The sequence below is a fragment of the Microtus oregoni genome, unplaced genomic scaffold, assembly GCF_018167655.1.
Source record: "Microtus oregoni isolate MIOR12 unplaced genomic scaffold, Mior012 000050F_003, whole genome shotgun sequence".
NCBI classification, from domain to species: Eukaryota; Metazoa; Chordata; class Mammalia; order Rodentia; family Cricetidae; genus Microtus; species Microtus oregoni.
Window position 1 is genome coordinate 639,492 of NW_024543227.1, and position 22,143 is coordinate 661,634.

General features: G+C 41.0%; 2 long non-coding RNA genes and 1 other non-coding gene across 3 annotated transcripts; all 3 read left to right on the forward strand.

Annotated features, from left to right (window-relative positions):
• Positions 1-9,890: 9,890 nt before the first annotated feature.
• Trnaa-ugc lies at positions 9,891-9,962 on the forward strand. The gene has a single exon. It is a non-coding gene; the product is annotated as a tRNA-Ala (tRNA).
• Positions 9,963-10,430: 468 nt separating this feature from the next.
• On the forward strand, positions 10,431-17,106 carry LOC121436789. The gene is made up of 3 exons (XR_005972794.1): positions 10,431-10,480; positions 14,255-14,361; positions 17,048-17,106. It is a non-coding gene; the product is annotated as an uncharacterized LOC121436789 (long non-coding RNA).
• Positions 17,107-17,112: 6 nt separating this feature from the next.
• LOC121436806 lies at positions 17,113-18,820 on the forward strand. The gene is made up of 3 exons (XR_005972818.1): positions 17,113-17,172; positions 17,756-17,850; positions 18,765-18,820. It is a non-coding gene; the product is annotated as an uncharacterized LOC121436806 (long non-coding RNA).
• Positions 18,821-22,143: the final 3,323 nt, after the last annotated feature.

Consider the following 22,143-nt stretch of genomic DNA (forward strand, 5'->3'; position numbering starts at 1 on the left):
TTGGTACAGCTCTTCTGTAGGTCCAGGGCTCAGTGCTACTTAACCCTTAATACAAGATGGCATTGCAAGTCTGAGCCCCAGCTTCTAAGACTCTTGACCCTCTCCACAACCAAGAACTGGACCGAGCCCCAGGAGTCCTGTTGAAGAGAGAGAGAGGAGGGATTGCTCAAGCCACTTTGGTCAAGGTCACTCACAGAGACAGCACAGCTGAGCTGGTGGGAGCTCAAGGACTCTGGACCTGTAGCTAGGGAGCCCACATGTGACTGACCTAGGCCCCCTCTTGTGTGTGAGAGTGTAGCCTGGTCTATTTGCGGGACCCCTAGCAATGGGATCAGGACCTATACCTGGTGCAGACTCTGATACTCAGAACCTATCCCCATGCTGGTTGCCCTAACCAGCCTTGAGGCAGGGGGAGGAGCTTGGTCCCCCTTCAAGTTGATGTGTCAGGCTTTGTTGACTCCCTTTGGAGGCCTGCCCCTTTCTTAACAGACAAGGAGGAAAAATGGGTGAGGGGAGTAGATAGGGTGGGAAGAAAAAAGAGGAGAGGAGGGAGGGGAAACTGTGGTTGGGATGTAAAATAAATGAATGAATAAATGAATAAATAATAGAAATATCCTTGACCCTGAAATATATAGATAGCCCAGTGGAACCCTCCACCCACTAGGACTTTCATGTTATCTTTCCTGTCACCTCACAGCTCTTCTCTTTCAGTATCGACCCTCCTTGCTCTCTTGACTCCTTTCTACTTCCCCTGCCCTTATTTCTTTCCTGGCCCCTTCAGATTTTTCAGCTGTTGCTCTTCAGCTGTGAGACAGCTGGTTGATTTGATGCTTCTTCTACTTGGCCTTCCTTCCCCACTGTCACTGCCAATCCAGTGTCCTCTGTCTGCCTGTCCCTGTCTCCCTGTCCCTTGCCCACATCTGTCTCATGCTCCTTCTTTGAGACACAACCTCACATAGCCCAGGTGAGCATTTAAACACGACCATGCTGCTTCCCTTGCTGAGAGCTGTGATTCCAAGTGAGACTCACCTTACTTGGTTCTGCTGGTGTTTTCTCCATCCCATCAGCAACACTACTGAAACTGGTAAGGAAAGACAAAGCAAGAGAAGCCTTGTCTGGTGTCTAAGGCTGCAACACCAGATCACACAGCACAGGAGAGCTTCTTCCAGCCAAGCCTGAACAACCTGATTATACAGTATAAAATGGATGTGGGGACCAATTCCAACCATCTGGCAGAAACAATCACAATCTTGCCTCTTAGCATCAACCAGTATCACTCAGGTTTGTGCTGTGTCCCAGGGCAGCCTTGCCTCTTAAAACCAATCGCAGTCACTGAGACTTTGCTTTGAAAGCAGTCACAGCCTTGTATCTTAGCAACAGACACTACAGCAACTACCTTAGGCCATCACGAAATGGGCTCCCCTCTGGCTTATGGTAAACTATTCCAGACCCTTCTCAGTTGTACTGAGGCCTGTGATAACAGTATATCTGATGCAAACAGTTTCAAATCATCCAGGCTAGGGTCATACCCTCTGACTAGCACAAATCAATTGTGGACTTGGGGGAGTTTTCTCAAGGTATCTGTGGAGAGTTCAAGACTGTTAGTGATGACTTGAGTAGTCTGCCTAGCTGTTTGATTGACAGTCCTCAAGGCAGGCAGGGCACCAAGGAGAGTTCAACAGTTACCAATTAAGTTAGCACATGCTTTATCATCTTTGCTTATAGGAAATAAACAGTAGTAAGTATTTTTACAATCATAACTCAATGAACACCAACAGTGATTTAATAAAAAACAAAACTGACCTCAATGAGGATAGGCCTCTCTCATCTCAATCAAGGGAAGCTTTGTCAGACAGGCCTTTTGCATCTCCTAGTTCCTTCTCCTAGTCAGGAAGTTCCTGACAAGGCAGAGTGACTTAAGACTAGAGAGTATTGGTGAACGAGCATCATTTTTCTGTCAGGAAGGACCTGGGTGTCTTAGTTACTCTTTTTCTGCTGAGATAAAACACCACAAACAAAGCAAATTAAAAAAGACAGTTTTTACAATGTGTTGGACTCACACATTCAGAGGGTTACAGTCCATGATATCTGGGAAAAGGCTTGGCACTAGGAACAGCTAAAAGCAGTTAACATCTTGGCCCACAAACAGAAGGAAGATAGAGACCCTGGGAATGGCAGGATCAAGGATACAAGGGCCATATCTAAACATAAGAAAAGCAATATACAGCAAGGAAACAGCCAACATCAAATTAAGAGAACCACAAAGCGATTCCAATGACATCAGAAATAAGAAAAGGTTTCCACAATCTCTGTATCTGTTGAATATAGTACTTGAAGACCTAGTGAAGTCATGATTTTGTGAAATTTGTGAAATCTCTGCCACATGCTGCAAGACTATTTTGCATCTATAGAAAATTATCCATTGTCTGACTATGTGATGTGGGAGTCCCCTCTGTGTGCTGTGATAACCATTAATGAAAAAAGAAAGTACTTTGGAGCTATACCAAGACAGAACCTAGGAAGGCAGGGAAAGCTAGACTGAATGCTGAAAATAGAAAGTCAGGGAGAAGCCATGGAGCCGGTGCTAGAGACAGATGTGCTGAAACTTTGCTGGTAGGCCACGACCTCGTGGTAATGCACAGATTAATGAAGATGGGTTAAATTAAGATGTAAGAGTTAGCCAATAAGAAGCTAGAGCTAATGGGCCAAGCAGCGATTTAAATAATACAGTTTCTGAGTGATTATTTCGGGGCTAAGCAGCCGTTAAACAACAAGCAGCTCACTCCCCCCAACAATTATGTGGCTGATTCTTCTGATATTTCATCAGACAGAGGGCTGATATCCAAAATATACAAAGAACTCAAGAAATTGGTCATCAAAAGAACAAATAATCCACTAAAAAATAAGGTACAGACCTAAACAGAGAACTGTCAACAGGGGAATCTAAAATGACTGAAAGACATTTAAGGAAATGTTCAATATCTTTAGTCATCAGAGAAATGCAAATCAAAACAACTCTGAGATTCCATCTTATGCCTGTAAGAATGGCCAAGATAAAAAACACTGATGACAACTTATGCTGGAGAAGATGTGGGGTAAAATGAACACTCCTCCATTGCTGGTGGGAGTGCAAACTGATATAGCTGCTTTGGAAATCCGTATGGTGATTTTTCAGAAAATTAGGAAACAACCTACCACAAGACCCAGCAATACCACTTTGGGGAATATACCAAAAGAATGCTCAATCATTCCTCAAGGACATGTGCTCAACTATGTTCATAGAAGCATTATTTGTCATAGTCAGAACGTGGAAACAACCTAGATGCAACCTAGATTGAAGAATGGATAAAGAAAATCTGGTACAAAATGATGGAATCTTGAAATTTGTAGGAAAATGGATGGATCTAGAAAAAACATATTGAGGTCACCCAGACTCAGTGAGTAAAATATAATATGTATTCACTTATATGTGGCTTTTAGACATAAATCAAAGGACCCTAAAGAAACATACATGAATCTACACAGGAAGGTGAAAGAGATAAGATCTCCTGAGTAAATTGGGAGTGTGGGGTTCATAGGAGAAGGTAGAAGGGGAGAGATGAGGAAGAGATGGAGCAGAGAAAATGTATAGCTCAATAAAAACAATAAAATGGAGTGTTGCAACAGTGGTGAATTATTATCATATTTATGTAAGGAATATTCTTGTATATTTGAATTTCATTTATCATATAAAAAGAATAATGTTTATTATTTTGTCTTGCATTCTATTTTCTCCACGTGCTAAGTGCTGAGATTGTAGGCATGGCCCACCAGCCTTGACTAAGAGGATTTGGGGGGTGGGTTCTATTGCTTTTTAAATTGATCAATTTGTTTTTTAAAATTTCATTTTACATTCCAACCACAGTTCTCCCTCCCACCTCTGCTCACACTCCCCATGCCTCCCCACAGCAGCGCACATCTCTTCTACTCCTCCTAAGGGTAAGGGCACATTAATTTGGGACGGGACCAAGTCCCTCTTCCCTGCATTAAGGATAGCATCACATCTCAACACAGAGAATGGGCACCAACAAACAAGGCTGAGTACCAAGGATAGATCCTGATCCCACTGCCAGTATTACCTCAGATAGTCCAAACTTCACAACTATCTCTCCACATACAGAAGGCCCATCTGAGTCCATCAATTACTGGAGAAGCCTCTATAATGATAGTTGGGGTAGTCACCAATCTGATAATAGGGGAAGGCCGGTTCAGGAACCCTCTTCACTACTGCTAGGAATCTTAGCTGGGCTCATCCTTGTGGATTCATGGGAATTTCCCTAGCACCAGGTTTCTCCCTAAAACCATAGTGACTCTCTCTATCAAGTTCCCTCTTTCATTGCTTTCCCACTCCATTCTCTATGACCATCCTGTTCCCTCATGTTCTCCTTCCCCATTGCCTCTCCTTCACCACCTCCTCACCCCCAGTTTACCCAGGGGATTTCATCTAATTCCCCTTCCCAAGGCGATCCATGCATCCCTCCTTGGGGCTTCCTTGTTACATAGCTTCTCTGGAGCTCTGGATCTCAGCCTGGTTACCCTTTGCTTTACATCTAATATCCACTTAGAAGTGAGTACATACCATGTTTGTCTTTCTGAATCGAGGTTACCTCACTCAGAATTTTTTTTCCAGTACCATCCAATAACCTGCTAATTTCATGATGTCGTTTTTCTAAAATAAGAATAATACTTTATTATATAAGTGTACAGCATTTTCTTTATCCCTTATTCTATTGTGAGACATCTAGGTTGTTTCTAATTTTGGGCTATTGGGAATAGAGTGGCAATGAACATGGAATAGCTATTATCCTTCTGGTAGGTTGAAGTGTCCTTGGGGTATATTCCCCAAGTGCTATATGTGGAATATGAGGTAGTTTGAGTCCCATCTGTAGTACAAGTATTGAAGAGATCAGGATACAAGGAACCTATCTAAACACAATAAAAACAATTTACAGCAAGCCAACAGCCAGCATCAAATTACACGGAGAGAAACTCAAAGTGATTCCACTAAAATTAGGAAGAAGACAAGGATGTCCACTCTCTCCATATCTTTTCAATATAGGATTTGAAGACCTAGCTAGAGCAATAAGACAACAAAAGGAGTTCAAGGGATACAAATTGGAAAGGGAGAAAAGTTAAACTTATTATTTGGAGATGAAATATAAGTGATCACAAAAACTCTACCAGAGAACTCCTACAGGTGATACACATCTTCAGTAATGTGGCAGGATGCAAGATCAACTCAAAACAATCAGTAGCCATCCTATATACAAGTGACTTGATTGGTTGAGGGGGAGAGAAATGGGAAGCTGTGGCGGGGAGGAGGCAGAAATCTTTAATAAATAAATTAATTAATTAAAAAAAAGAAATCAGAGACATCACTTTTTGCAAAAGCCACAAATATAAATTCTCTTGGGGTAACTATAACTAAACAATTGAAACACCTGTATGAGAAGAACTTTAAGTCTCTAAAGTGATGTGGGAGAGTCTTCTGTTTTGTCTTGATTTCATTGGTTAAAGAAAGAAACTGCCCTGGCCCTTTAATAGGACAGGAAATTAGGTAGGCGGAGTAACAGAACAGAATGCTGGGAGAAAGAAGCCAAGTCAGGCAGTTGCCATAGCTGTGCTCTCCAACATGGATGCAGGTTAAGATCTTACCGGTAAGCTACCACCTTGTGGTGGTACACAGATTATTAGAAATGGATTAATCTAGATGTGAGAGTTAGCCAATAAGAGCCTAGAGCTAATGGGCCAAGCAGTATTTAAAAGAATACAATTTCCGTGTAATTATTTGGGGTGTAAATCTAGCCATGTGGGCAGCCGGGTGCTGGGGAGGCAGCCCACCGCTCACTCCATATTACAGAGTGGTGCCCTACAACATTAAAGAAAGAAACTGAAGAAGATATCAGAAAATGGAAAGATCTCCCACGCTCATGGATGCTCTTGCATAGGTAGGACCAACATAATATAAATGGCAATCTTACCAAAAACATTCTAGAGATTCAAAGAAATACCCATCAAAATCCAAACACAATTGCTCACAGACTTATAGAAAAATATTCAACTTCATATGGAAAAACAAAAAATCCTCAGAATAATTAAAACAATCCTGTACAATAAAAGAACTTCCAGAGGCATCACCATCCCTGACATAAAACTTCACCATAGAGCTAAAGTAATAAAAGACAATTTGGTAGGCATAAAATCAGACACATGGACCAATGGAATCAAATAAAGATGCTGTCATTAATTCACACACCTGTGAACACCTGATTTTTGACAAGGAAGTCAAAATATACAATGGAAAATGGAAGTATCTTTAACAAATGGTGCTGGATAAATGGTGTCAACATGTAAAAGATTACAAATAGATCTAAATCTTCAGCCATACACAAAACTCAAGTCCCAATGTATCAATGACCTTAACATAAATCCAGTTGCTCTGAACCTGATAGAGGAGAAGGTGGGAAGTATCCTTGAACACATTGGCACAGGAGACCGCTTCATAAATATAACAGGAGTAGCACAGACACTGAGAACAACAACCAATAAAAGAGACCTCCTGAAACTGAAAAGCTTCTGTAAGGCAAAGGACATAGTCAATAAGACTAAATGACATCCTTCAGAATGGAAAAAGGTCTTTACCAATCCCACATCTGACAGAGGACTGATCCCCAAAATATATAAAGAACTGAAGAAACGAGGCTCAAAATACCCCAATTTAAAAATGGGGTATAGAGCTAAACAGATAATTCTCAACAGGACAATCTCAAATTGCCAAAAGAAATTTAAGGAATTGCTGAACATCCTTAATCAACAAGGAAACATAAATTAAAATGACTCTAGGATACCATCTTACACCTGTCAGAATGACTAAGATAAAATTATGAGGACAGCTTATGTTGAAGAGGATATGGAGTTAGGGGAACACTCCTCCACTGCTGGTGGGAGTGAAAACCTATACAGCCACTTTGGAAATCAGTATGGTGGTTTCTCAGATTGGGACTCAGTCTACCTCAAGACCCAGCTATACAACTTTTGGGCATTTTTTGTTTGTTTGTTTTTGTTGTTGTTCGGTTTTCAAATGTTGCTTGACTGCTTAGTCAATGTTTTGGAGAAAAATCTTGCAGTTTTCTGTCATAGGTGGATGGCCTATCTTAGACATTCCTCTGAAAAGACTTACCTTATATTCCACAGTCCTACTGTTTATCCCTAGCTATGTCTTCATGGTAGATCCTACACTCACTGCTATAATGCAAAAATTCCTGAGAGGAGATAGTTTATTTCCAAAAGTGAGTTCTGCCAATTGTCTGAGTCCCCACCTAGGTCATCTTAGTTCTGCTTCTCAGTTGGTAGCCTTCGAAGGAAGGACTTTTGCTTTGAGTGAAAGCGAGGAGAGAAGGGAGGCCTTTCCTGTGTGCAGGGACAGTTGTACAGCAAGGTTATGTTAGAAGCATGAAATCATGATAGTTATCCTGATACTTTTCTTATTTTCGCCCTGTGTTTAAAAGACACATTTTTCTTTAAATATATTCTGATTAGAGTTTCCTCTCCCTTTAACCTCCCCAGTTTCTCCCCTCCTCCCATAACATCCAGATCCACCACCTTTCTGATTCTTATTAGAAAACAATAAGTTCCTAAGAGATAAAAAATAACAAAATTAATTAGAATAAGATAAAATGCAACTATCACATAGAAGTGTCCTTGTGGTAGGGTAAAGTGTCCTTGGAGTATATAACGAGTGTGCTTTATTTGGAATTTAAGGTAGATTGATTACCATATGGAGTACAAATCCATCTAAATCAACTCACAGAAACTCAAAGAGACCAAAGCAGCAAGCATGAGGCAGGCATGGGTCTGCACCAGGTCTTCAATGTGTATATTATCTCTTTCAGTATTTTAGGAGAACTTTTATTTGTATTTTTGTGGGGCTGTTGAGTGTGTGAAGAAGTGCGTCTCTGATTCTTGGGTCTTCTTGTGGGCTCTTTTACTCCTGTTCATTTGTCTCATCCAATTTCAATTTGATAATTGTGATTTAAAGTCTTATTCTAATTTATTTTGTTGCACTTTGCTGTTATCTCTTAGAAGCATATTATTATCTACTGAGAGATAGAAACAGAATGGATCCTGAAAGAAGGGAAGGTAGAGCAGAACTGGGAGGAGTAGAGGGAAGGAAAATTATAATCAGGATAGATTACGGGGAAAATCTATTATGAATGAAATTGAAAGGATGATTCCCAGAAAGAAAGATAACACAAAAGGGTCATGGCTCACAGAGATACACTGACTCATATTTTATTACTTCTAGGTCATTTGGGTATCAGTACTTATCCACCAACATCTCAAACCTAGACCACAGTCAGTACTGAGATGTTATTGCTTCTTCCGTTGCCCTCATTTACCTTTTGTTTCCATCCCTCCATCCCTCTCTTTTTGCTTTTGTCTTCACTTAATTTAGGTAGCTCTCGGTCTACCACACTCGCTCACCTGTTTGCCATTACTCCTTGTCTTTATCTAGAAGTTATATATTAAAGGCCTGTTTTAATATCATTCTTTGTAGTATTCCAATAATTGTTGAGGTTAAGCAATGTCTTATGTGGACTCAGTCTTCTATAGTCTGGCATCTTCTCAGGTACTCTTTATTAATTTTTTCCAGTTGAACCTTGGGAGGAGTGAGAATATGAGCAGAGGTCAAGACCATGATGAAGACACACACTGAAATAGTTGTGAGCTCACCAACTCTGGCCAGACAAGGAAGGAACCAGCATAGGACCAAGCTGGACCTTCTGAATGTGGGTGACAGTTTATGGCTGGGGCAGACTGCAGGGCCACTGGTTGTGACACCAGGATTTATCCCTGCTGCTGGTGCTGACTTTTTGGAAACCATTGTCTTTGGATGGATACCTTGCTCAGCCTGGATATAGTGGGGGAGGCCTTGCTTCTTCCTCTGGGCAATGTGCCTTACCCTCTCTGAGGAGTGGATGAAGGTGGGCTGGGAGGGGGGGTAAGTGGAGGGAATGGGCTGAGGAGAGGGAATAGAAACTTGGATAAGCATGTAAATGAGAAAAAAGATAGATTGCTTTCTTTCTAAAAAATACTCACTTTTCTCACTCATCTGAACATACATACAATATTTATTTAATGATTTTGTATATTGAGACATATACTAGATGATGTGTGAAAAGGAGGACATATTTCAGAAAACCTCTCATTTTTGAAACTTACAAAGCGTGCGGTGAGATACATAAACGTGCAGAAAGTGACAGTACCTTAGGGTTTTATGAACCAATAGCTACCGCACATTTAGTTATTGCCATAAATGGAGTGATGGACAGTATTGGCAACGTTAAGAAACAAAATGAGCAGCCTGACCAAGATTATAAAAACTGCCTTTCAAGCCCTGAACCTAATTAGTGCTTTAAAAGAGGAAGAAGGTATGCTAGAGAGGGTTTCAGGAAGCTACTCATACTCTCAGATATGACCGCATATCAGCAACATATAATTATTAATTCCGCATGATACTGGCATGTTGAACCACCTGCAAGGTAAAGTTGAAGTAAAATTGATGGGACTGAGTACTTCAAAGTATCATTCATTGTTAGGTTACTTTGCTTTAAAGAGCATAAGGTTTGTTGTTATTTTTGTTGTTGTTATTATTTTTATTGTTATTATTTTTCCTTTGACTGAAAATAGATTGTTTTCTCATGCAACAAAAGTCCCATGAATCCTATCAAAACACTAAACCTGGAATCCAATATGCTCAAAGGACCTGATGCAGACCCTTGCAGAGACTCTGAACGTTGGCTCGGTCGCTCTGAATTCACATAGGCTTTGATGAAGCTGTTACCAGGTTTGGGGATGTAGCTCAGAGGTAGAGCACATGTTTTGCATATGTGAGGCCCCGGGTTCGATCCCCGGCATCTCCAAAGCAGTTCTTTTAACCTTTGACTGTTCTTTTTCAGGATGTTTCTGTACAAGATGTCCCAGACTTTAAATTCCCGTGATGAGGTCATATATGCATAGTTAATTATTGGAATGAAATTGCTCGTTTGTCACCGTGACAGCAATGTTCATCTTTGTGACGACATTTCCATAGATACCACCATGGTCTGGTGAGTACAATGTGGTCGGGCTTTTAGGGATATGCTTTGTTCACAGAGCGGAAAAAAAAAAAAGAAAAGCTCTGCATTCGTAGTGGGGACAGTTTCTCTAATGGGTATGCTTTCTTGAGTGAAAACAAGGGTGAAGAGTTCTTCCTTTGAGAGGAAGTAAGGGAGGGCTGGGCGGAGCCATTCCTGGTTACTAAGGGGGAGGCAGCATTGCGGTTGTCATAGAAACCGGGGTCATTATGGCGACTCTTTTCAAATGGCGACCGGACGATGTCCTGGAAAGGAGCATTCAGTTCCTGGTGTTTGGACTGAGTTGAGCTTATGGATTCCCGGAGGTGAGCACCAGAATCTTTCTGAGGGTTGGGAGGCAGATGCAGGGATTCCAGACCCAAGTAGGACCACTCCTACCTCGGGGTTTGCAGCCTGTGTTTCTCCGGAAGGAGAGAGACTTGGGACCATTCTGCCTCCTCCTGTGCTGTTCTGTACAGGGCTGTGCTGGAGCCATTGTCCAGGAGGGGAATTGTGGGAGAGTGAACAGGAGGGAGATGAGGCCAAATGAGCACTCTGTGATCCCGACTTCCTACTCTGTGCTTGAGATTGTTCGCCCATGGATCGGTGAGATGTAAGAGATAAGTGAGATAGCAGGGCTGTCTTTCCAAGTTGCAGTCAGTCAGATCTCTGGGCAAACAGAAAAGAAAGCAATTGTTTTCTCTTTGAACAGTTTTAATATTATTTGAATGAGTTAATATTCAGCTATTTATTCCCAGCTTTATTTACCACTGGATGACCAGCGAGCACCTTCCTCTCCACTACCCCCTTCTTCCCCAGACCTGTCTGTACATGTCCCTCTCTGTGAAAAGGCCATGAGATTGCTAGCCCATAGGACCGGTGAGATTTAAGAGGGAAAGCCTAAATGCTAGTCAATAATTACCCTACATGTCTCAGATGAGTGGTAAAAGACTCACTTGGTTAGAGGATTTTCTTTTTAGTAATCTGCGGTTTTGTTTGGATTTGAGACAGCATTTCACTGTGCCCTACCCTGGCTCAGAACTCTCAGTGTTTCTCCTGCCTTGGCTGCCTCGTGAAGGGGTTGCAGGTGTGGGACACTTTGTGCTTGGCACCGGTCTGGCATTTTAATTTCCATTTCCTTGGGCCCGCCCTGCCAGGTGGCCCTGATCTCTCCTCAGAATCCCTAAGACACTGCTTATGGCCTTAATATCTCTAATGAATCTCAATAAAGGGGGCAATCCTATCAACACCCCCTTGAAAAGCACACCTGAAATATTTCACGGGTCTCGATGACTACTTTCTGACTGACATATGAGGTTTTCCGTATGTTTCATAGAAATGCTTTATCAGATATATGTATTTCTAACTTTTCTCCTAGCCTCAGACTTATCATCTCAATTCTCATCCATGTCTTTGGAAGAGCAGGAGATTTTCAATTGTAAGATCCCACCTTCTCTAGTTCTTCAATTACGGTTTTTATTCGGTGTCTTGTCTGCGAAATCTTTTCCTGGAACCCAGTGACAGGGATTTTCTTCTTGTTTTCTGTTGGACATTTATAGGCTGATTTTTATATTTTTACATCTGTAATTTATTTTGAATGGTCTTCACATATGATACGATGTAGGTCCTAGTTTATATTTGTGGGTTTGGATATACACTTACCTCAGCATTGCTTCCTGAAAGGCCATCTTTATGCATCAAATTGCCTTGTTTATTTGTGAAACATCAGTTCTCCAATAATCCAATCATGGTACATATGCCAGTAATCCCAGTGCCTGGGAGGCTGCAGCAGGAGTATGGTCAGTTCTTCTCAGCACACACTACACGCACTACACACAAGCTTGATGCCAGCATCAGACACAGGAAAAATGTTGACTCGATATAGGCAGTGGTCTGTAAATGTGTGGATGTGAGCGTGGAATGTTGGTTTTGGACTTTTTCTTGCCAACTTTGATTCAATAGCATGCTGGTCCAATTACTGTAGGTTCACACAGAGGTCTCCTATCAGGCAATGCTGTTCTCTAACATTTGTCTGTTTCTAAGGTTTACACAAGCTATATATTTAGTCTACAATGTTTAGAGTTATCCACTCAATTTTTAAAAAGAATAAGTGCTATTTTATTGTTAGTGCATCGAATCTGTAGCTCAGTTTTGAATCAACAGACATCTTACTAATAATGAATTGTTTGAGCCGTGAACATAGTTGTCCTTTATTAAGACAGGTTGTCTCCAATTCAGCAATGTTTGGAAATCTCTCGGCCTATCAGCACTATGGATCTATCTGTCGGGATAATGCACAAATATTTGTACTTTTTGATTCATCTATAACTGCTATTATTTTTTAAACAAATTGATACGTATTGTTTTTTCTGTGAACAAATTATTAAATCTTCTGTAAACTGTCAGGAAACAAGTGTCAATGAAACTTACAAAGGATATTTTTTGTTGCAAGCATGGATTATTTCATGATGCAAACTATATTTGATGTGTAATGCAGCATGTCCCTATTTTCGTATCGGCATTTACAGGTTATTATTGACAGTCTGAAACAAATGAGAGAAATGTCCCAGAGAGAAGTCCATGGCCATCGTCACAGGAATCTCATTCAGACCACATAATTTAGTAGCTCTCACCATCCTGTGTGTGGTCAGAGATGAATCTGTTGTAATGTGGTTGTACCCCTTGAGCTCTCAGTAAACACCAGGGAGCTAGGAGAGTGAGAATGAGGTGTCGTGTGTGTGTGTGTGTGTGTGTGTGTGTGTGTGTGTGTGTACAGGAATTCCTTGGCAGAGGCTGGTCTGCAAAGCCTGGTTGATTGACTCTTAGACCTGCAGTGATATGGAGATGGTGGAAGTCGCAGTCCCAGGGCCTAATTACAATTTCCTTTGTGTTCTCTTGAGCCCATGAGTAGCCACTCCTTGGGCCCCCTGTGTTGGACTTACCTAACACCTTGTTACTAAGTGATGACGTTGGACCTGACATTTAAAATATCAGAATATGTCTCCTTATCAAAGCTTTAAGTTTCTACCAGTCAAACGACTGCGTGTCATCACATAGCAGCTAGTGCCTGTAGCTGTGGTTTCTCTGCTTTACCATAATAGTCTACTTAATATTATCACCCATGTACTTAAAGAGAGTCTATAGTTTCTTCATTCTATTATTATAAAAACTTCATGAAACTGTTTCCACATTGTAACTTGCAATTTGTACTAACATAAACCTGTCTCACTCATGTTTACTCACATATATTTGACTCCAGAATGAACTCTCTTCTTCCTTCGAGGTGAGAGCTGTGTGTTTACATTGACATTTGTTAGTGTGTGTTGTGTATATGCTCATGCTTGTGCAGATATGTCCCTGGATATATATTGTGAAAGTTAGTTAATCACTTACTGCTGTGATAGGTTATGTGTTATGATTCTCCTGGTCCTCTTCAATGATGACCTGGTGTGTAGTATACTGCTTACTTATCTCCATATTTCTTTACTCATGTGCTGACCTATATCAGTATGGCTCAACACCCATTTTCCCAAACTGTTCTCCTCTCTATTGCCGTTCTCTATTTCCATGCTCCATTTGTCCCAATATTGGCCAGAGGAATCCATTTAAGATGGCATCAGTGTTCATCTGGTGCCTCTGGAGAATTTCCTGGGTCTAAGCATTGCGCTCTCTGAGCCCCTGTGTGGAAAGGAAGTAATGATGCCCACCTCAAAGAATAATTTTCAGGGCCTGAATGGAGAGAAAACAAAACCTGTGTATTTATGTGGTTGGCGGATTTCCCTTGCCCCCTTTGTGCTGCCCATGGAAGGCTGTGGCATGAAAGTAGGGGCCTGAGTGCACACAGAGAGGGGGAGTTCTTGCCACGGGAATGGGAAATGCACAAGCTCACATTCCCAGTATGTGTCTGCAGTCACAGTTATCACTGTATATGCCCAGGGTGGTGAGATGACCTGGGAGGAGGAAAAACATCATTGTGTACCTTCCATTGATGTCGTCTGCACAGACAAGGCACCATCATTCCATCCCCTGGGATTTATGTGCTTCCTCATCCTGGTTTCCTCTACTTCATGAGTTTTCTTTTCCCTTCTGCTACCTTCTAGTGTAAAGTAAAGGGTTTAATCTTTGCAACCCAGAAGCAGGAGTTTTAAGGAAGAACCCAGTGTGCTGTGATGTCTGCCAGACTGAGCAGAACGTTGGGACATTAAGGGTGAGTTAGTTCCCTTACCCATCCTTAACCATTCAATATGATAACAATACCTCATGTTCTGTTCATTAGCAGCTCTTTGAGGTTAAATGTGATCCCATGTGCCTAAATGCCTTGTCATCTCAGTTGGATGGAAGGATCAAGGCACTGTGAAGTGAGTATGTTACATCAGCTATCCCAGATCTCTCTGGTCGGTGTTAGTGCTACTCAGATATCGTGATTGCCTTCAAGTCTAACCCTATTTGATGTTACTGCAATTATAGTTCCTTCACAATCACCATTGTAAGAACAGAATCTACAATACATTTACTCTGTGTCTATAGAGGACCACATCACATCACTTATACTTTTTGCTTCAAACATCACACAGAACTGAGAGATATTAAAAGGAAAAGGAAACGTATATATTTTAATCATATTCTGCATTGATATTCTTCTTCTTTCTTCCAGATATTTCTGATTCCTCTAATATTTGTTTGTTTTAGAAATTTCCTTTAGCCCTTTTTAGCAGCATGTCTCATATTGATAAACAATTACGTTTACTTTTGATGATGGTTTTTTATCCCCAAGATAATCCAGCAGAATAATTTATGTAGACATAGAGATTCAGGTTTGATAATTGCTTTTATTCAGCACTATAATAAATAGTGTGCTTTATCCCTTGGACTGCATGCCTCATTATAATTACGTGGCTCTCTTTTTGTCTACCAGAAACAGAATTCCTTCAACATGATCTCAAGGTTTTTTCTTTTTTCTTTTCTGAAGTTTGACTATATCAATCATTTCATGTATCTTGGGTTCATATGCTTCCTGGTTTACTCAACATTGTTTTAGAAATAGATTTTTTTCCTTTGTGCTTTCATCTACAAGTTGTTGCATCTTCTGTTTTCATGGCCCACATATTTCACTGCCCTCTCTTTTCCTTCCTCTTTTAAGCTCCTGTTCGTCTCCTCATGGTCTGTTTTCTAGTTTTATGACCTGCAAGCATGACCACACACAGCCACACTCACAAACGAATTCAACTCTAGATTCGATATCTGAGAGAAAACTTGGGTCTTTTATCCTTACTTAGTCTGCATTGTTTTACAGACCTTCTGGAAAACTTGGGTCTTCTCCTACATTAATGGATGCATAGAGGTCACCATTCTTGGAATATTTTTGTCTTTTCTGCTAAGCCGTGGTTTCTATTGCTGTGAAAGAGGCCTTTCAGTGCATCAGTGCCTAGATACATATGTGCCTCCCAAAACCAGTTTGTGATGATTGGTTCTCTCCTTCCACCTCATGGGTCTTGGGAATTGAACTCAGCAGGCAGGCATAAGTATATGTGCCTTTCTTTTACCAATTGAACTACCTGCAAATTGCAACATTTTAATCCATACATGCATTTGTGTACAAATTTAACAGTCTCATGTGGAGTTAGTGTTGGCGAATGTTCCATATTCATCTGGAGAGTGGGTAGGTTGTCTTCTATCAAGTTTCAGAAGTCCATAGAGCTACAGGAAAATTAGCTTTCATAAATCTTTTCAATGTATTATTTCCCATATGATTATTGTTGCATCGAAAACAGTGTGTTCCAATCTACTATTGTTCCTGAGCTTTTCCTTATCCATTGCATTACTCAGATCTCACTAAAGCAGTGGTTCTCAGTCTTCCCAATGTTGTGATCCTTTAATCCGGTTTGTCATATTGTGGTGACCTACGACTACAAAATTATTTAATTGCTACTCATAACTGTAATTTTGCTATTTTTATGGACCACAATGTAAATATCTGTGTTTATTTATAGTCTTATCTGATCCCTGTGAAAGGGGTCAAACTCAAAGGTTGAGAACCACTGATCTAAAGGAATATAATTGGTAGAATGTGCCTCCCAAAACCAACAATGGCTCTGTCTGGCAGAAAAGCCATAAATGGTAGTTGTTCAGTCAACAAGACTGGATGTCTCAGCAGTCCCAGTTTGGCACTGGAGATCTAGAGGATTCTTAGGGACCTGCTACTTTTCTTCAGTCACTATTGGAGTCCCAAAAATGTAGGTTCTAACTCCAACAAAGGGATGCCTCAGAAGCAGGGTAGATGACATTGCTGATAAGAATGAGAGCAAGCAAAAATAAAAGCTTTCCTCTTCCACGTCCTTTGATGTGGACTTCCAACAGAGATGATGATTAGGGTGAATATTCTCACCTCACATGATCCAATCAAGAAAATCTCTCACAGGAGAGTCCAGATACTTGAGTTTTAGTTGATTTCAGATGTAGTCTTAGTGACAACCAAGATTAGCCATCACATTCCTCAAAAAAATGCCACATTATTGGTATATTTCTTGAAAAAGTAACATTTTGCCACTAAAGTTGATCCCATAGAATTATTGTGGGTTTCAAAAATATCTCTTAATTGCATATTCTTTTAAGCATTTCTCAAATATCAGAATTTTTATCTCAGGTTACCTTTTATTTGTAATTGGCTATTATTTTTTGTTCATTTCTAAGTGTTCAGTGTAACATTTAAGGGATATGTGCTTAAAAGTCAGTATTTTAAGATTTTATCTTTTTTTCTGTCAATTATGTTTTATTTTATTTTATTTTTTATTTTTTATTGAAAAAAATTTCCGCCTCCTCCCTGCCTCCCATTTCCCTCTACCTCCTCCCACTCCTCTCCCCCTCCACCCACTCCTCTCCCCCTCCCTCTCCAGTCTGAAGAGCAGTCAGTGTTCCCTGCCCTGTGGAAAGTCCAAAGTCCTCCCCCCTCCATCCTGGTCTAGGATCATTGGGCTACCAGGCGACCCTGTTTATGTGCTGAGGAGTTCCATCTGGACGGGTGAGTGTGTGCTATCCAGGGGCAGATTGTCCAGGAAAAGAGCACAAACCCCCCTCCCCCAGCTCCTTCTGCAGGGCTGTCTTTCTTACACACGGCCTCCCCCCAAAGCCTGCGTTTTCTGAAAGGTTCTTTGCTCAGGAACAGTTTTCTGCTCCTACATTAAGGCTACCCACCCAGAGAGGTGAGTGTCTGCCAACCGGGCAGGCCTCAAGGACCCCCCGAAAGGGAGCACGTGCACCTTCAGCTTGTTGGCATGGTGTCCTGTGTTCTACTTGTCCCCGCCCTGCCCCCCAAGACCCCCCTTTTGTCCGCGGGTCATTGGACTACCAGGCGTCCATGTTTTGGTGTTAAGATTTTATCTTAACAGGTAACCTGAAGAGTATTTTTCTTTGCTTGATGTATTCATATACATTTACATTTATTATGAAATCAATACTCTTGGTCACTTAGAATCATCTCTATTCTATTACATGAAAAGCCATAGGTAGCACTTACCTTAATGATGTCTGTGAGATGTTCTGTATCCTAGATACAAGGATTCCTTAATCTGGTGCATGGTTTTCAAACTTGTATTCCCCATCAGGGCATTGTCTTCATTTATCAACCATTACGTGGAAGAGCATACAGCTGACACTTGATGGACGTCCTAACAACAAGCTTCTCAACTTATAAAAAGAGGTTTGTTATATCTAAGAAGTTTGGTTTTTATTGCTTTTATTGAGCTATACATTTAGCTCTGCTTTCCTACCTTCCTATACCCTCCCCTTCCTCCTCTCCTTTGACCCCCCCCCCCCATGGCCAGTTTTCTCAGGAATTCTTGTCTTTTTCTCCTTCCTATGTAGACCAGCAATGTCTCTCTTTCTTGTCTAGGTTGTCTGGGGTTGTGGAAAGTAGGCTGGTTTTTCTTTGCTTTTTATCCAAAAGTCACTCATGAGAGAGTACATATTACATTTGTTTTTCTGGGTCTGGGTAAGAAGTTTGTTTTGAATCCATGTTCCTGAGCTTGAAGGTATTTAGGTTGTTCCTCAGTCTGTTCCTCACTGCCTTCACATCCTTCATTGCACCGTTTATCATAGCTAGTTCTGTTGCTCTTTCTCTCCCATTTCTCCACCACACATTTTGCTCACCATAATGGCTTCCTGGAAGTAGCGGGTCGACCTGTGAATGTCTTCCCCAGCCCAGGCTTTGACAATGCAGGCTTGCCTGTGGGTGTGTGGCACCTGCCTGAACAGAATGGTGTCAGGCAGCCTGGGGATATCTTCCCGGCACCCAATGACTGCAATGTTTTAAAAATTGTGTGTATATTGTAAGCATTGCTGCTCAGATGGAAAGGGATCCTGGCAGTCAGGAGCCAAGGAATACCACAAATTCACCTTAAATTTAGAAGCTCACAGCCCTGCTTCAGGGAAAGCTTTTCCCAAATTAACAGCTCTGCTCTGGTAGGGGAGGGTTTCCCTAGCCAAGTTGTTACAGCTCTGCTCAGATCCTCAGAAGAGTAACAACTCTACTCTGCTAGGAGAAGCTTTTCCAGTTCTGCTCCCCTCTCCTCCACTCGTCTCCAGTTGAAGTCATTGCTTCTCTGTTCTTCTTAGGCAAAGAAGGTCTCACCCAAGCCTCATTCAAGAGATTCACTGGGAGGGAAGAGTCCAGGAGGTGGCTGACCCTGCAAAAGTGGGAAAGGCAGCTCCCAACTGAACAGGTACAGGGTGGTTTCATGCTCAATGATCTGCTGGTTTTCCTGCTCAGGGATTGGTTGGTTTAATGCTGAGATATTGGTTAGTTTGTTTTGCCGAATTGGTAAGTGGAAGAGTGTGTTTCTGTAGCTTTGGTTTCAGGGGCAAATGTGTTTATTTCACTGGCCTTTTTTAAACGTTGGACTCTGGTTTCAGGGCCAGTGAACTGATTCTAGTCTCAGGGTCAGTGTATGTTTCTTTTGCTCTGGTTTCAGGATTAGGGTGTGCTGCTTTGGACAGAAACGGGTGTTGCTCCCCTAGAAACAGATATGCAGTCCATTGTGGGCCAGCAAGTGAGTGCTGAGAACCCAGTCCGGGTCTTCTGTAAGAGCAGCAAGTCCTCTTAACCATGGGGCCATCTCTGCAGTCCAAGTCATCAAATATTAAACGTAATTACTATTTTTCTACTTTTCCCCATAATGACAATAGACATCTTCTTATACTCAGGTAGGTAAAAGTTTCATTATTATTTACCAATCCATAAAGTTTCATTTCTATGTTAGTTAGGTTTTCACTCCCAATCACTACCCTACCCTGTCTGCAGGAAATTACAACAATCTGATATTATACCAGCACTCGGGAGGCAGAGGCAGGCGGATCTCTGTGAGTTCGAGACCAGCCTAGTCTACAGAGCTGGTTCCAGGACAGGCTCCAAAACCACAGAGAAACCCTGTCTCAAAAAAAAAACCAATCTGATATTATAGACAAATTAATATATATGCTGGAATGTATTAGAATAGAACCAGAGTTTAGAGACATCTGGCCTTCATTCATCTTGAATATATGTTTAAATTTATCTATTTTGTTGCCTATGATAATTGTTCATTCTTAATATTAAATGGTGTAGCAATGTATAGCTACACAGAAAATTTTATAATTTATTTTTATTTTATATGTATATATGTTTGCCTACATATAGGTATGAAGAGCACATGCATGCCTGGTGCCCATGGATGCAAAGAGAGGATATTGGATCCCTTGGCACTGGAGTTACAGTTGGGAGCTGCCATGACAGTCTTGGGAAATGAGTCATTTACCTGTAGCCTGTTGTTTAGGTTGTTTTCAATTTCAGTGTCTTTTATATAAAGCTGGTGTGAACTGAAATAAATAAGTCATTAAAAGAAAATATGTCCTCTTCCTCCAGGTTATATATTTGGGAATGTGATGGTCAGATGACAATTAACATATGAAGACATTGGGAAATACTTTTCCAAGTCTCTGTCCTGTTTTCCATGGCCACCAGCAGTGGGTACGAGAGTTTCATCCTCCACAACCTGCCAGGTCTTTGTATGACAAGTCTTTATTTCTGAGTATTTTATGGGTGTGTCAAGAGTCCCCTCAGAGTCACCTGTCTCTCTTCCCTAAGTGTTAAGCATGTTGCGGCTGTATGTTTCTCTTAGTGGAGCATCTACTCACCCTTCTGGCCAACTTTTATTTTCTGAAATGTCTATTTTCTTACTGGCTCTTTTTGAGGTTTGGGAAATCTGGAAACAGTAAGACTGTCACCTGATACACAAGTTCCCACATTCATTTTCCCAGGCAGGAAAAATATGTTACTAACATATATTTGGAAGAGTGGACATTTTCTCACTTTATGGAGTTCTTAACAATCCAGTTGTTCATTTAATGAAAGGAGGTTTGTTATATCTAAGAAGTTAGTCTGTAATTCATTCGTTTTCTCCTACACGATTCATGTTTAGGTTGTATTCTTTTCAAAAAAATATTTATTTATTTATTATGTATACAATATTCTGTGTGCATGTCTGCAGGCCAGAAGAGGGTACCAGACCTCTTTACAGATGGTTGTGAGCCACCATGTGGTTGCCGGGAATTGAACTCAGGACCTTTGGAAGAGCTCTTGACCACTGAGCCATCTCTCCAGGCTCTAGGTTGTATTCTTGATCAATTATCTTTTAGATTTCTTTTCACTATGTACTGAGTGTCTGCCTGTATGTCTGTGTGTACGATATGCGCATTTGAGTGCCGATGTCCACAGAGACTAGAAAAGACTGTCAGTTCCCCTGGCTCTGGAGTTATAGGCATCTGTCGGCCACCATATGGGTGCTGGAAACTGAAGTCGGGTCATCTGCAATAGCCAAAGGCACTCTTAACCTCGGAGATGTCTCTAGTCCTGTGTAGATCCTTTGTTTGTTTTGGGTTGACTTTTGTATCCTGAGATAAACAACTTGTCTATATTTATATTTGTGCATGGGGATGTCTGCTTGTCCCAAAATAAGACAGAAGACAGGGCATTGAAGGGGATATGAGAGGGAATACATAGCCCCTCATCCTGTGATCATTTTTACATTTTTAGGACATTCAAGAAGCCTCAGCCCAACTGATAGAGCCAAAATTACCTGCAGATATGATGCAACTATTCCTAAAAACATCTCAAAGTAAGTTTAAAAATAAAAACAAACAAACTGGGGTCTGAAGATAGGGTTCATTATTTTATATTTCTGAATGTCTTCCAGAGGATCCAGAGTTGATACCCAGCACCTACCCAATGGTTGACACTGTTTGTAACTCCAGTTCCAAGACATCTCAAACTCTGGTTCCCTCTGTGAGCAGTAGGTACTCACTCATGTGGTGCACAAACTTCCCTATGGAAAAACATTCAACAAATATAAATAAATTAATTAATTGTGCTTACTTAGGACAAGAATACTTGTAAAATCACATATTAACCTTAAATTTAATTTACTAAAAGAAATTTTAAAAGCGATAAGAACATTTCAAAAGATTATTTTTTTATTTTTGACTTTTTAATAACATATTGTATATTTTTCCTAATGGGAAAACAGAACCCATTTAAAGACTCAAAGTATTCTTACATGTAATTTTAAAACAATGTAACTCTGAGAGCCATAAAAATCTTCACATTTCTCACTCTTCTGCCCTCCTCACACACCCTTTGTACTGACACCTAATCTCAAGTGTCTCTCTCTAGTCCTCACTGAGGCCGTCATGCATGAGCCATCCTTATTCTGTGTGAGCTTCTATCCACAGGATTAATAAGCTCACAACCTTTGCTTCATCCTGGCTTTTTCTGAAAGTTTTTTCTGCAGCCTAGACCCAGTTTACCAGGGTCAAGGTCATCAAAGGACAGGGTGATCCTCAGGCTGAAGGTCACGATGCTGGGCTGCTCCTCCCTACCACTACAGGGAGTCCCAAAAAACCTCGGTGACCAGCATATTCCTGCTTCATTGAAGTGTCTTTGTGTCTTTGCTAAAGGTGT